The sequence below is a fragment of the Podarcis vaucheri genome (genome assembly GCF_965113315.1).
Source record: "Podarcis vaucheri genome assembly, chromosome: 4".
Lineage (NCBI taxonomy): Eukaryota > Metazoa > Chordata > Lepidosauria > Squamata > Lacertidae > Podarcis > Podarcis vaucheri.
In genome coordinates, this window is record NC_138762.1 from 103874691 (window position 1) to 103888092 (window position 13402).

Consider the following 13402-nt stretch of genomic DNA (forward strand, 5'->3'; position numbering starts at 1 on the left):
CCAGAAAATGTCGCTTGTGAACAAGTCTTATTAAAAGCAACGGCTAGTTGGGGTAAGTCTTCTGTTGGTTTCGGCAAAACTTAGTCATGACTAAGTTGTGCTGGGTTGAGGCAGAGTGGGTAGGCATTCCAAAAATGTATGGAGAATGACTATCTGGAGCCAAATATCTGCTCCATGTATGTCAAGGAGCAGTTTTGACAGGTGGGATTCACTGATTCTAGTAACATTTTCTGCTGGAAGAAAGTAGCTCTTGTGGGCAGATTTTGCCTGAAAGTTCCCTGAGAAACAATAGGCCAACCATTTCGCTCTCTTGCTCTGATCGTGTTGCTCGAATGATGGCAAGAACTTCCCCTAGCCCCTGTTTATGATAGATGAGACAGGCTGCAAAAACAAAACAAAAAAGGCAGAAAGAAAATGAAGCGTTGAGCAGGCCACAAAGTCTGACTTCTCACAGACTAGCTTAAAATATTCTTAAAGATGATAATGATGGTTATTATTAATTTCATTTCTATACTGCTTTAAAAATTTTAAGAAAGAAAAAAAGCAAAGCAGTTTACAACCTACATTGAAAGGTCAGCGAAAACAATCCGGAATAAAACGTTAGTGGAGAAAGTTAAGTACACATTCAAGGCAACATGAATGGGAAACTAAAGTCTAGTCCTAAAGATTTAAAAAGAAAACATTGCTAGATGAAGTCAAATGTAAGACGCACATTCAAAACAGAGAATAAAATGTGATAAGTATAGAACATACCAGATGCTGTTATTGATAACATACCAAGAAGCGTGGGGAGCCTAAAGTTGCCCCTATCACAGCAGCAATACATGCATTTAGTGCCTGCCTCCTGATTTTTAGCCGAAAGGACCATCGGAATTGGGCTTAGTAGGAGACAAATGGGACCACACTGTATGTCTCCTTTTTCGAAAGGGCCGGTCTTAATTCCATCACTGGCACACAGCTTATCAGTCTTCGGCTGGAGAAGTTTGGTAGTTCGGGGATAGGAACATGTGACTAGAAGGTGGATAAGCATAATTGTAAATCATAATAAGCAAGCTTCTACGAATTGGCTTTCTAGATAGCAGCCTATATGAAGAATTTAAATCTGACCATTAAAACAGAGGGAGATTCAGGGAGTTTCCTGGAGAGAACTATGCTTGCTCACTTATTTATAATGGCTTTCTTAAGAATTAGCCATACCACAACTCTGGGTCACCTCAGATGTCTAAAATACTCAGCTGGCAATGGGATGTGTCATATATCCTAACATCTGTGAGTTGTTTCTTGAGGATGAAATTATCGCCAAAAGGAGAGAATCGAAGGACACAAACCACCAGCTCTGTCCCTCACCCAAGCCCACAGAAATTGCACACATTTTATACAAGTGTGTGCAAGTTATACCAAGCAGGGTACATAGAGAGTGCAAATTCCGTAAGTCTATCTGCAGGAGCCAGGCAAACTGAGACACTTCCAAGTTCCATGGGCTTCCATGAGAATTAAGCATGTACTTAACACCCCTATTCACATTAAGTAGAATTATAATTGTGTTTGGATCATTCCCAAGAAGTCGCTCTTAGTGCAGGATAAATCAGCCAACCCTTCACTATATCACCCGGAGAACAAAATTCAGCATGACACAATGTTCAGAGAATGGGGGGAATTCCTATGTGAGCTTCCCCAACCCCCTGTCATTTCAAAAAGCAGTTTTGACTTGGTTAGCGTGACCTGAATATGACAAGAGATGGGCGACTTTTTGTATTTTAGCTTTTCCTAACTGATGCCTAAATAAAGATAAAGAGGTTCTCATTGTGCAATGGTAGTCCAATACATACTGGGGCTTCCCATTCCCTTCTATGAGAAGGGAGACCATTGATGTGGGCAACGATCTGAAAACGCTTCCCTCTGCGCTTGTGGAGCTCTGGGTGGAGACAAAACAAATTTATCAACATTTGGCATAACATTTAGCTAGGAATCTGCTAACTTAGCCTCATTGTGTCACACTGTGAAGGAGCTTCTGTTTATTCACGGCTTATAAATGGGAAGAGATTTTTAAAAATGAAATTGGTCTGTTTTGAGCCACGTTAATCAGTAGGCAAGAGAACTGGCTTCCCCAAAGGAAGTGTGGAGAGGCTTTTGTTTTTAGCACTACTGTTAAAAGTAGCTTGCCATCAGAGAAAAGGGTCCGTTAGGATTGAAGAAGTTACATAAAGGCATCTCTTCTCTGTTTATTTGTTTGTTGAAACAGAAAGGGGGAGGGTTCTCTCTCTTTTCCAAATATGCTGCAGTAATGCATTCTTCTCCTTAAAATTGTGCCATGTAAATGATACATGCAGAAGAGCTCCCCTGTTAAGATGGTGATGGTATTGTGCCCTGCCTAATCAGCCATAGCCCACTCAACTCATGCAGAAATCTGTAGAATCCATATCAAGGTGGTTGGAATCTGACAATATTTTCACTAAACAGCAACGAGGTTGAGTTTCCTTTCGGTGAATCCAATGCAGCCAAGTTTCGTTCTTCTGATAGAAGAATTGAAGCAACACTGAACCAATAGAAACCAAACGGAAACAGAAAAGATTGCTTAAATGTTAACTGATCAATGCACTCACAGAGCCAAGGGTCTAATGCACATAGAAGGCGGCGCAATGTGATGTGGGTTCTTCTGTGCAGCACATTGTTTCACTCTTAGTCCCAATTCATGTACTCGTTTCCTCCTGATATTCATGGTGGGAGGGGGGGATGTATGTGCCCACATTTGTGTGTATTGGGCACTACGCCCAGTGAGTGTGTGAACTGGCCTTTCGCTAGCACGGTCCACATCATTTCCTGGCCAGCCTCACACCTGATGCTCTTTGGTTGTAAACTGCAAGCATCCTACCTAAACCAGCCCAGCATATAATGAACACAGTACATTGCAAATATGGAGTTCCTGAGCATATCCCCATCTCCTCCAACTCATTTGTTTGAAAAGATGTAGCAAGTGATCCCTTTTGACAGCAGCCTTTTGCAATATGAGTTCACACACGGAATTCAGATGCAGTTGCTCCTTGTGTCCTCCTCTGTTGATTTTATTCACTTGGATGAAATCATCTTATTTAGATTAAGGTTGAGTGACTGGTGTTGCTAGAGATGCCAGATTGATATTCCCATTTTGGGAGCTTTCCTTGTTGAGATTTATCCATTCAGGAGAAGTTCTTGTATGTCATGCCTTCCCAAAGCCGTATTGAAGCAAATATATCTTTGCAAATACCGGTGTATCTTTGCAAATATATCTTTGTACGAGGGTGTCTTTGATAATTGATAAATTCTTGCACGATAAATAAAACTCATGAGCCCTTTCAGGATTTTTTTTTGGGGGGGTGGAAATAAATACATCAAAATAAATATTAGTGTATAATTATATTTAAAACATTGATTTGTTCGCTCTTTTCACATAGAAAATGATGTTCGCTAAGCATAAGCAACCGTCAGTGCCCTTCTGCCCCCATGAACTTCCCTACATGTCCCCACACAAGTGCATATGGCTAATTGTGCGCATGTGTGTGATCTGAACTAAGATCTAGTATTGCTTTCAAGAATTTTAAAAAAAGAGACAGAGTTGGAAATAGCTTTTCTTTAGGCTAAAATAATTTTACCTTATTAGGAAACCAGCTTGTATTACTGTATTATGCCTTTGCCTGTGTTTTATAGATGAAGATGTATAAAGTTAAAACTGCTATATTTTCACAGTTTCATTTTAAAAAAAAATCCGTAACCGTGCAATGTGTACTCAACCAATCATGCCCATTGGTACTTTTAAATATGCTGACATTAAACCGATTGCAGTACCAACACCGTTTTTTAGTATGGACCTCAATTATATGGATACTGCTTCTTTACAACAAAGAAAGAAAGAAAATAGAATTGAAGGTATTTTACTGTACTTGTAACAGTTTCAATATTCTGTAATATATTATGTGATAGTGAAGAAGTATTTTCAAGCTCACAGTTTTTCACAGGATGTAAATAATTGAAATGAAGGATGGTTTTTGAAACAAGCTTTTAGTTGTCATCACCAAAAAAAAAAAAAAGTGCTCAGAAAATGCATTGTAAAGCTTTCATAATGCAATTAACAATTTTAAGAGGTGGGAAAGAATGTTCCAGTTTGTCAAAGCATGTTCCTGTTGTATCATGTACACTTGGCTTTGTATTACCTGAGGTTGTATCACTAGACAGTGGAGTCACTTTGAATTTCTGCAAGCTAGAGTGGGGGGAAGCAAAACGAAATTATCAATGGCCAGAATCCAAATAACCGAGTTCCATTTGCCCAATGTGTTCCATTTTGGGTTCCTCAACCAGCAGCGTGGCCCTGCTGCATGCTAAACCACGTTTGAAACTGGCACGTGTATCCCTAACAATCCGTAATATGGCATGGGAAGATGGGTGGGGGTGGTCTACAGTTCAAAGAAAATAACTAAAAATAAGGTTGGCTTTTTAAAAAATACTGTACAAGCCCTTGCATAATGTCGACTTAATGTTGTTCTTTGGAACTTGGCTTTCATCTGCAGGATTTTCTGATTATTTTTCCCAATAGTAACCTTTTAAGCTTTTAGCAGGGAAAATGAATAATCTAGACTTTCAGACAGAGGGCACTTCACAGCTTACTACTTCCAGTTAAGTGGAGTAACAACAGCAGTCTGTTTACAGGGTGGCCAAATATGGGTGTCTTCACTCTGGTGACGCCTGTTCAGAAGCCAATGCACATGATGGCTTTGACATGATGGCCAGAAAGAGAGAAAGATACTCTCCCTGCAAATTAATACACTATATAGAGGAGCCTATTTTTCTAGCCTGGAAAGCAGAAGTAGTAATGTGTGATCTGGCCTCTAGGGCCAATTAACGTGAGACTTGGATTTGTTGCGAGATAACGGCCCCTAGTTTGTGATCAGCTCCCTGCTGGTGGCAGGGTGAAGATCTTGCATACAAGAAGGCATTATTTTTATTGTTTAATATGGTGGACTTTTCATTAATTGTTATTCTTCTGGTTTTCCTCCTGTTAACTCTTCAGAAGAATGCCTCTGTCCCGCGAAAAGAGGCAGTCATTCTTACCTGATTCCAGCAGAGTTTAACCTTTCAGATATATTTGTAGATCTAAAAAGATTCTGAGTCGGTTTGCACACTTAAGCAAGCTTCCTAGGGCATCCCCTGGTCTCATTATTCATCCTTCATAAAAAAAGAACAAGGACATAAATCAGTTTGCAGACAATCCCAAGCACGAGGCATTTGGGTGCTGGGGGGAAGCCGTGAACCCAGTCCATTGCCTGCCACAGAAAATCCTCAACAGGTCAATGTCCAAAGTAAGAATATTATAAGGATCAGATACATTTTTGTAAGAATCTCTACAAATAAATCTCCAGAGGTGAAACAATTTGAAAAGTGCCTGTCTGTGAACATTAGGGAAGATGGGGAAGGTTCCCTATTCTTTTTACATAGCAATAAACTGTAATTGAATTGTTATACAATTCTGGTTTCAATGGGGGGGGCGGGCAGGGAGGTTACACTGGGTTCATTCGAATGCAACACAGCGAATCACAAAGTGCCATTTGTCTACTCTCTTCAGTTTTCAATTTACCTATTCTGTCCAATGTCGATGGGATTTCCCATTGCCCAGAAGGAGGAAATAAATTTACAAGTGACTTAGAAAAAGTTCCATGGTAGCATCAAGTCAATCTGTTGTAGATGTATAGCATTTCTATTCTTTCCCAAATCCTGCCACCAATAGTTTTTGGAGTGTTGCCTAATAATTCCAACCATGGACATCACTGCTAAAATGAAGTCCGTAAAAATTTTCTACTTCATGTCCAGCCACATATTTTACACCACATTGGCTGCTGATGTGCAGTCAGATTTTCCTTACTTCCCAGTAAGCTGATGCAGGATGATCAATCTGCACAGGCTCTTTTGATTAAAAGTCGCGAGACTTAATGCCTCCCTTTTAACTCGCTGAACAATACCCTTTTCCTAACATTTCAGAAATAACCCTAGAACGGCAATAAATGTCACAGCGAGTGGGTCGGCAGGGCTTTTCAATTTTTAAAGAACTGGGTTTTGTCTTAGAACTAGCAAGAAGGTAATAGAATGCTCTCTTGACAACTTTGAGAGGTATTGAAATAATTTTCAACAATCCCTGATTGATACTTTAGTCTTACAACACATGATCAACGCAGGCTTTAAAAAACACCCATTTTTAAAATATATTTGACTCATTGTTTAATTTATATTTGCCATGCAAAGCGTTTAATCATCACCCCTTAATTAATTTCAGCCTCTGATTTGTTTGCACGAACGAGGGTTAATCAGAGAGGGGAAGTAAATGCACAGAAGCAAAGAGCCTGAATCACTTGTAGCCCTCAGTTTTCTTCACTTTTCTCTCAGTATTCAACAGCATTTCCCCTTTCCTGGAGGAATCAGCAGTGGAGGCAATTCAGAAATATATATACGTATACGTACTTGGAGGAATATTGCACAGGAAGCTTCCTTGCTCAGTCATTATTGAAATGAACGGGAAGACAAAACAGATTGTGACCAGGAGAAAAAAAAGCTTGTGAAAGGGACACCCTACTTGCCCATAAATCTAAGTTAACAATCCTTGACCTTCCACTGGCTTGGAAACGAGTCCACAAGCCATGTAACGGGCCCATCAGTCTGAACACAGCCTACCAGACCCCATTCCATGCTTGTTTTTTGCTGCCTGCATGAGACCTCAAAAACAGGGCAGGGAAGTTAAGCACAGAGGTCATGACGTAGACAGCGGGTCACAAGTTGTGCAGGCCTGCCCTTTGACATTATTCCTGCATGGTATAACTGAATTATTATTTTGCTGCTCCTCTCTTTAAAATAGGAATACTATCCAAAACATCCCTTTAAGGCTTCTCTGCTGCTTGCTACCATGAGGAGGGGAGGCAAATGGTATTGCCAATGACAGGCCAAAAGCAGGTGTGGGGAATCTTTGGCCGGCCATATGTTGCTGTCCCATCAGCCCCAACAAGCATGACCGATGGCCAGGGATGAGGGGATTCACCATTCATTGTTTCCCCACATATGCTTTAGATGCATTATCTGGTCTAAAGAATCGTTCAAATGCTGGTCAACTTGTCTTTGCTGGTTCCTGTTGAAAGGGGAGGTCAACGGGTGCTTTGAGGATGAGGGGAAGAGGGCAGGTTGTCATGGCGGATCCTCATGAAGCAATATCCTAGCGTTCATGCCCTCTCTGCAAACTAGAGGGGTAGCTTCATCCCAGGGTGTAGCAGTAGAGCAGTATTCAGTTCTCTTCCCTGATCGAATACGGCAGCCATTAGCCAGTGAGCCGACTATCCATACACCCCAAAGTATTAAGTACACCAGTGCTAGTGAGCAAAACCGTAGTTCCTTATTTTTTTCTTCATTACGTTTCAAATGGTTTTAAGTGCAAACATGTTTCTTTCTCTTTCTTTTTATTTAAAGGCTTTTACTTTCCCAGTAGTTTCCTTCCTGTGCGTTTAATATGCTACATAGCGGTTAAGCAACGCCTATGTTATCAGTTGGTTAATGATTATGTATGTGTTGTTCTTGTATTTATGTATAGTGTATGTATTGTAAATATACTCAGAGCTTTTCCTCTTCTTTACTGTAAAAGGGTGGTTTCTTTTCTTGTTCCGTTCGCCCGATGATCATTGTGAAGGGAGTTCCCCCTAAAGAAACCCCATCAGAGGACAATTATTTCATGAACAAGTGTTAACGTTTTTAATGTTGTCTCAGACATATTTCTGTTGGTGCATTGCTTTTATGTATTCAACTTTCCTATGAATTGAGCTGTGAATTGAAATAGAGTTTAAACCTTTAAATGTATGCATTGGTATAAATATCTGAGTGGAGGCATGAAGGATAAATAAAGCATTTTGTATGGAACAACCCCCACCCCAACCCCTTATTATTACTCTGGATTGCTCGGGACTTACTCAATATGGAAGTTTTTGTCACAAAACCTTTACCACAAATAGGGTGGAGTTATTTTGTTTTTTTTAAATAGATTTTCTTCTTTGAAGAAACAAGTGTGTGCGGTTTTGGATCTTGGTGGCTGTGGAGATTATACATCATTGTTATGCAGTGAGAGTAGATATAAAAGGGAGACAGTTTCCATTAGGCCAAAAATCTACTGCTGTGACTCTTGATTCCCTAGTGCCCTGAGCCCACTGTTCCAAGTGGCTGAATCTTTGAACTACCATTTAAATTCTTGCAATCCCCCTGATGTAACAATGCTCCGAAACGCTGTGGAAAAGTTAACTGGAAACCTCCGCTGTGGACAGCCATTTAGGCCTTGCACAGTGACACAGAGCAACGTTACATCAGGGGCATTGTGGGAAATATAAACAATATGTCCGTAATGTGAGATCCACAGATGGTAGGAAGCAGCCCCACAGAGAGCAATCTGCTGATGGGCATCTCAAACATATAGACAGACCTGGTTCCAAAGTTGTGCGTGAAAAGACTCCACAGACACAAACCAGCAATAACCACATTAAAGCCAGCATAAAACAGAACACAGAAAACATCTAAAACACATCTAAAAGGCAGAGTTAAAACAACCCACCCACCAAAAAAGGCTGTTGTTGTTTAGTCGTTTAGTCGTGTCCGACTCTTCGTGACCCCATGGACCAGAGCACGCCAGGCACTACAGATAGCTAAAAACCAAAGACGTGCCAGAAGAGAAATGTTTTAGCCTGGCACCTAAATATATGTAATGATGGTGCTAGGTGAGCCTTCTTGGGGAGAGCGTTCTGCAAGTAGGGACCCACCACTGAAAAGGCCCATTCTCATGTTGCTGCCCTCTGGACCTCTCATGGAAGAGGCACACAGAGAAGGGCCTCAGAGGATGATCTCAGGGTTCAGGTTGGGGAGAGGCAGTTCTTGAGGTACAGTGGTACTTCGGGTTATGAACTTAATTCGTTCCGGAGCTCCGTTCTTAACCCAAAACTGTTCTTAACCTGAGGCACGCTTTCACTAATAGGGCCTCCCGCTGCCGCCGTGCCGCCAGCGTGCAATTTCCATTCCCATCCTGGGGCAAAGTTTGCAACCCGGAGCAACTACTTCTGGGTTAGTGGAGTTTGTAACATGAAGCATTTGTAACCCGAAGTGTTTGTAACCCAAGGTACCACTGTATTGGGTTCCTAAGCCACATAAGGCTTCATAGAGCAAAACCAGCACTGTGAATTAGGTCTGGAAACTAATTTGTAGCTAATACAGTTGGGCCAGGATTGATGTTATGTACTCAAACCGTCTTGCCCCAGTGACAACCTGACCACCAAATTCTGTTCTAGCTACAGTTTCCAAACCATATCCAAAGGCAGCCCCACATATAATACATTGCAGTAATCTAACCTAGTGGTTACCAGAGCGTAGACAACAGAAGACAGGTCATCCTGTCCAGATAGAGGTTTAGCAGGACCACCAGCTGAAGCTTCTTAATGCCAAGCCATAGTTTATGTGTGGACTTGCTCTTTGCATCTTCCAGAATGGATGTTGGTGAATACCTTCCACCCCAAGAAGCTCACTGGAGACTGAAAGACGGAGAAGATACTGGGGGAGGGGGAGGTTGCTGAGGGAGACCATTTTCAAGGATATTCTACACAGCTCTCTTCATCACATGTACAAGGGGAGAATGGGAAAGCCCTGACTGGAACAGCTTTCTCCTCTGCAACTGCAGTTTTGGTGGTGCCTTCTTTCTGGAAAATGTCTCCACGCTGTTCAGAAGATGGATCACACTTATCTGATCTGACGTTTCCCAACTGACACTCGGCCGCTCAGCCTGGCGCCTGTCTCATCACTGACCGCTAGACCCTTATAGAGCCTCCGGCAACTTTCGACTGTTTAGGTAAGGAGTCATGTAAGTGCAGGGGCATTCCTCAATGCCTTGCTTATTTCCCCTGGATTCTGACAAATTCCACTGGCATTACTGTTTTGCAGGTAAACTACGCAAGATCTGAATGAACCACCTAGCAGTAGAAAGACTCCACACTTTAGGGGGACAGTGGTGGTTTTCCCGCTCTTCGTTCTCTCCCTTCGGTGAATATACCCAGCTATTGTCCACCTATAATGAATTTTGCTATTCCAGGTTTATAGCTTATAATGGGTCCCCAAACTAAGACCTGCAGGCCGGATAAGGCCCGAGGGACTCGGTTATCCGGCCCATGGTGACCCCCGCCACCCTCTGCCGCCTCCCACACTTCCGGGTCAGAGGAGCACCAGAAACAGCTTGTGCACATGTGCAAGCGTTATTTCCGGTGCACATCCGGGTCGGAGAAGGCCCATGCACATGCGCACAAGCTATTTCCAGTGCTCCTCCAACCCGGAAGTGTGCAGGAAATAGTGTGTGTGCACACGTATGGGCACGTGCTCTCCGGCCCTCCAGTAGGCGCTGGAGACACCAGCCCAAGGCGCAGTAAGTTTGCTGACCCCTGCCTTATAACATCATCAGCGCACATGGTGCAACTCTGCACCATAAGCAGAATTGACGATCTAGTATCTGAGAAGAAGGAACAGCAATGGGATGGCGGGGGGAAGCACATGGTCAAGGAGTCTTCTTCCACTGTGTTGCACTTTCATCTTATGAAAGAGGCACACTCTTAATCCAGCTTAGGGAAGGCCCCAGCTCTGGTATAGCATCTGGTTTGAATGCAGAAGGCTCCATGTTCAATCCCTGGTATCTCTAGGGAGGGCTGGGAGGGAATCCTGCCTAAGTCCCTGGGAGTGATGCTTGAGCTAGATGGGCCAATGGTCTGACTCTGTGTCCCTGAATCTGCACAGGAAGCTGGAAATACCCCGAGGCATGTTGGGGTATATACAGAAATGATGGTAGCACATCCACTGTTCCAAGAATTCCTTCTGCAAGGATCAGAGGTAAATATTTCAAACAAAAGAAAAACATTAAGCAGGTGCCTTTATTGTATTGCTTTTGTACCCGGTTAAAAACATTTTTGTTTAGACAAGCCTAGACATTTAATTTTAACATGCACTTTTCTTTTCTTTTCTTTTCTTTTCTTTTCTTTTCTTTTCTTTTCTTTTCTTTTCTTTTCTTTTCTTTTCTTTTAAGAAGCCCTGCTGATTTTACTTATATTTTGAGAAACCTTAGATCAACTGGTTTTTAAAGTTTGATTTTATTGGTATTTTTAAGTGGAGGTTTTGTGTTGTTTTATAGAGGCACTTAGAGGTTCTGATGATTACGTGGTACATAAATCCCGTTCAACAAAATGTATACAAATTATGTGTGTAGCAAAGCAAATTTCTTCTTGAAAGGTACGAGATGTGAATGCCAACCAGATTTTTCAAAGCTGCCTGCATACATGGCTGTATGCCCAAGATTGGCGAGCCCGTGATCCTGTTTAATCTCCCTGTTGTCGTCACTATCAGAGTGATTATAAAAGCAATTTTAATGCATGTGCCTAACTCGGTGGCTTACTGCTGATAATTTGCAGCCCAGTGTGTAAGCTGCATCCCGCAAACCACCTTGGGTGGCAAATACTGTACCTGAAGGGCAGAATAAAAACGCCATACCGTCGGAATGGGCTCTCTGTGGGTTTAATCTATTATGCCTGTTTCACATAAGTAAAATCATCACTTGATCATGCAATGGCTCTCAATGGATGAGGCAGTCCTTCCTTTCCACATTTCTTCCAAGGAATTCAGAGCAGCTTATATATGGCCCCAGGAGTCTCCTATCCAGACAGACTACAGGACCAGTCTGAAGACGGCTTCACGACAGCAGTAGAACTGTGTCATGTGCCCTCAAGCCATTCTCTGTGCCATTTAACAGATGCGTAGGAGAGATTTGATTTGTGTAGATGAGTGTGATTCGAAACCAGAGCTTTATCAACCAGGAGTGTGGTGTTTTTTTAAAGCAGCAGTATACAAGGGATGTAGTTCATAGAGCAATGTCTTGGCAAAGGCAATAGGAGAGGTATTTCATGCACATGTAGAAAGTGCATTGCCATAGGAATCTGCTCGTCCACTGTGGGTTTACAAGATGCTGGTAAGTCTTTTGTCTGATCCAGCAGAGCTCTTCTGTTCTAATGTGTGAAGCACCAAACATTATCTCCCATATACAGTGGTACCTCAGGTTACAAACACCTCGAGTTACAAACACTTCGGGTTACAGACTCCACTAATCCAGAAGTAGTACCTTGGGTTAAGAATTTTACCTCAGAATGAGGACAGAAATCGTGCACCAGCGGGAGACCCCATTAGCTAAAGTGGTACCTCAGGTTAAGAACAGTTTCAGGTCAAGAATGGACCTCCAGAACGAATTAAGTTCGTAACCAGAGGTACCACTGTATGCCTGATGTCAACTTTCATCCCTGATGTTGCCCTCAAAGGAGCAACTTCAGCTACTCAACTGCTAGTCATCAAGCACTGAGTAGCTAATGTGATGACAAATGCAGCGATGCGTCTACATGTCTGAACGAGCCCTTCCTATGCCCGACCTCTCTCTTAGTGAGAAAAACGAGTATTTGCTCATTTATATATGCATATGAATATATGCATGGTTTAATTTGCCCTTTGCAGTGTATTAAGACCAGTCCAAGAAAATACCACCCAGGCAGCAGCATGTGTGTGAAAAAGCTAAGCCTACTCTTAAGGGTGACTTTGTCAAGGAAGCCAAAACATTGAGCATTGCCCAGCGTTGCGTTGTCACAGGCAAACTCCATTTGTCCGTGTGGTTTCCTTCCCCTCTTCCCTCGCCATCTGTTACTTTTAATTGGGATAATTATTTCTCTAACAAAAACCAGAGCTTTTGAGCTGCAAAGCTTTTGGGGTTTATCAAAAGCATCCGTCAAGCTAAGCCATATGCAGATTGTAATGGGATTCTTCCTGGCTAGATTGCTAATATATTCGAAAGTGATATGGTCCCACAGCTCCCTTATATTGAAGATGCTTTATTGCCTTCTTGACAATACGTTAATTGTTCCATTTCAGGCTGTTGTCTGGAGTTAATATTTCTGTTTTCCCAACAGTATTGTAAGTCCAAACGGCATCTCCTCCCACTAAGTCTGAGCTCTCCAATGAACACCCACACGAGACACCCACTTGACATCTTGCTTGTGTCTGGAAAGTTACGTCTTCCATTTGATTAAACAATGGCGAAATTGTCTTCTCCTTCGTGCTGTTCTGATTTCATATCCAACGTGAAGAGTCCAGGACAATGAGCATGCCAGAGTTGTGTTGCCTTTTGTTTGGTTTTTAAGTTAAATGGAGCTCAACTATCCCTGGAGTAGCAACTGGAAACTGGGAGCCTGTGGCTGAATTTAGCCCCCCAAAAAGCTGCAAGCTCACCCAGAAAGTTAGGAAAACCCTAATCCTGCCCCAGAACTTTATCAACCTCTGGGTTAAATCCTGG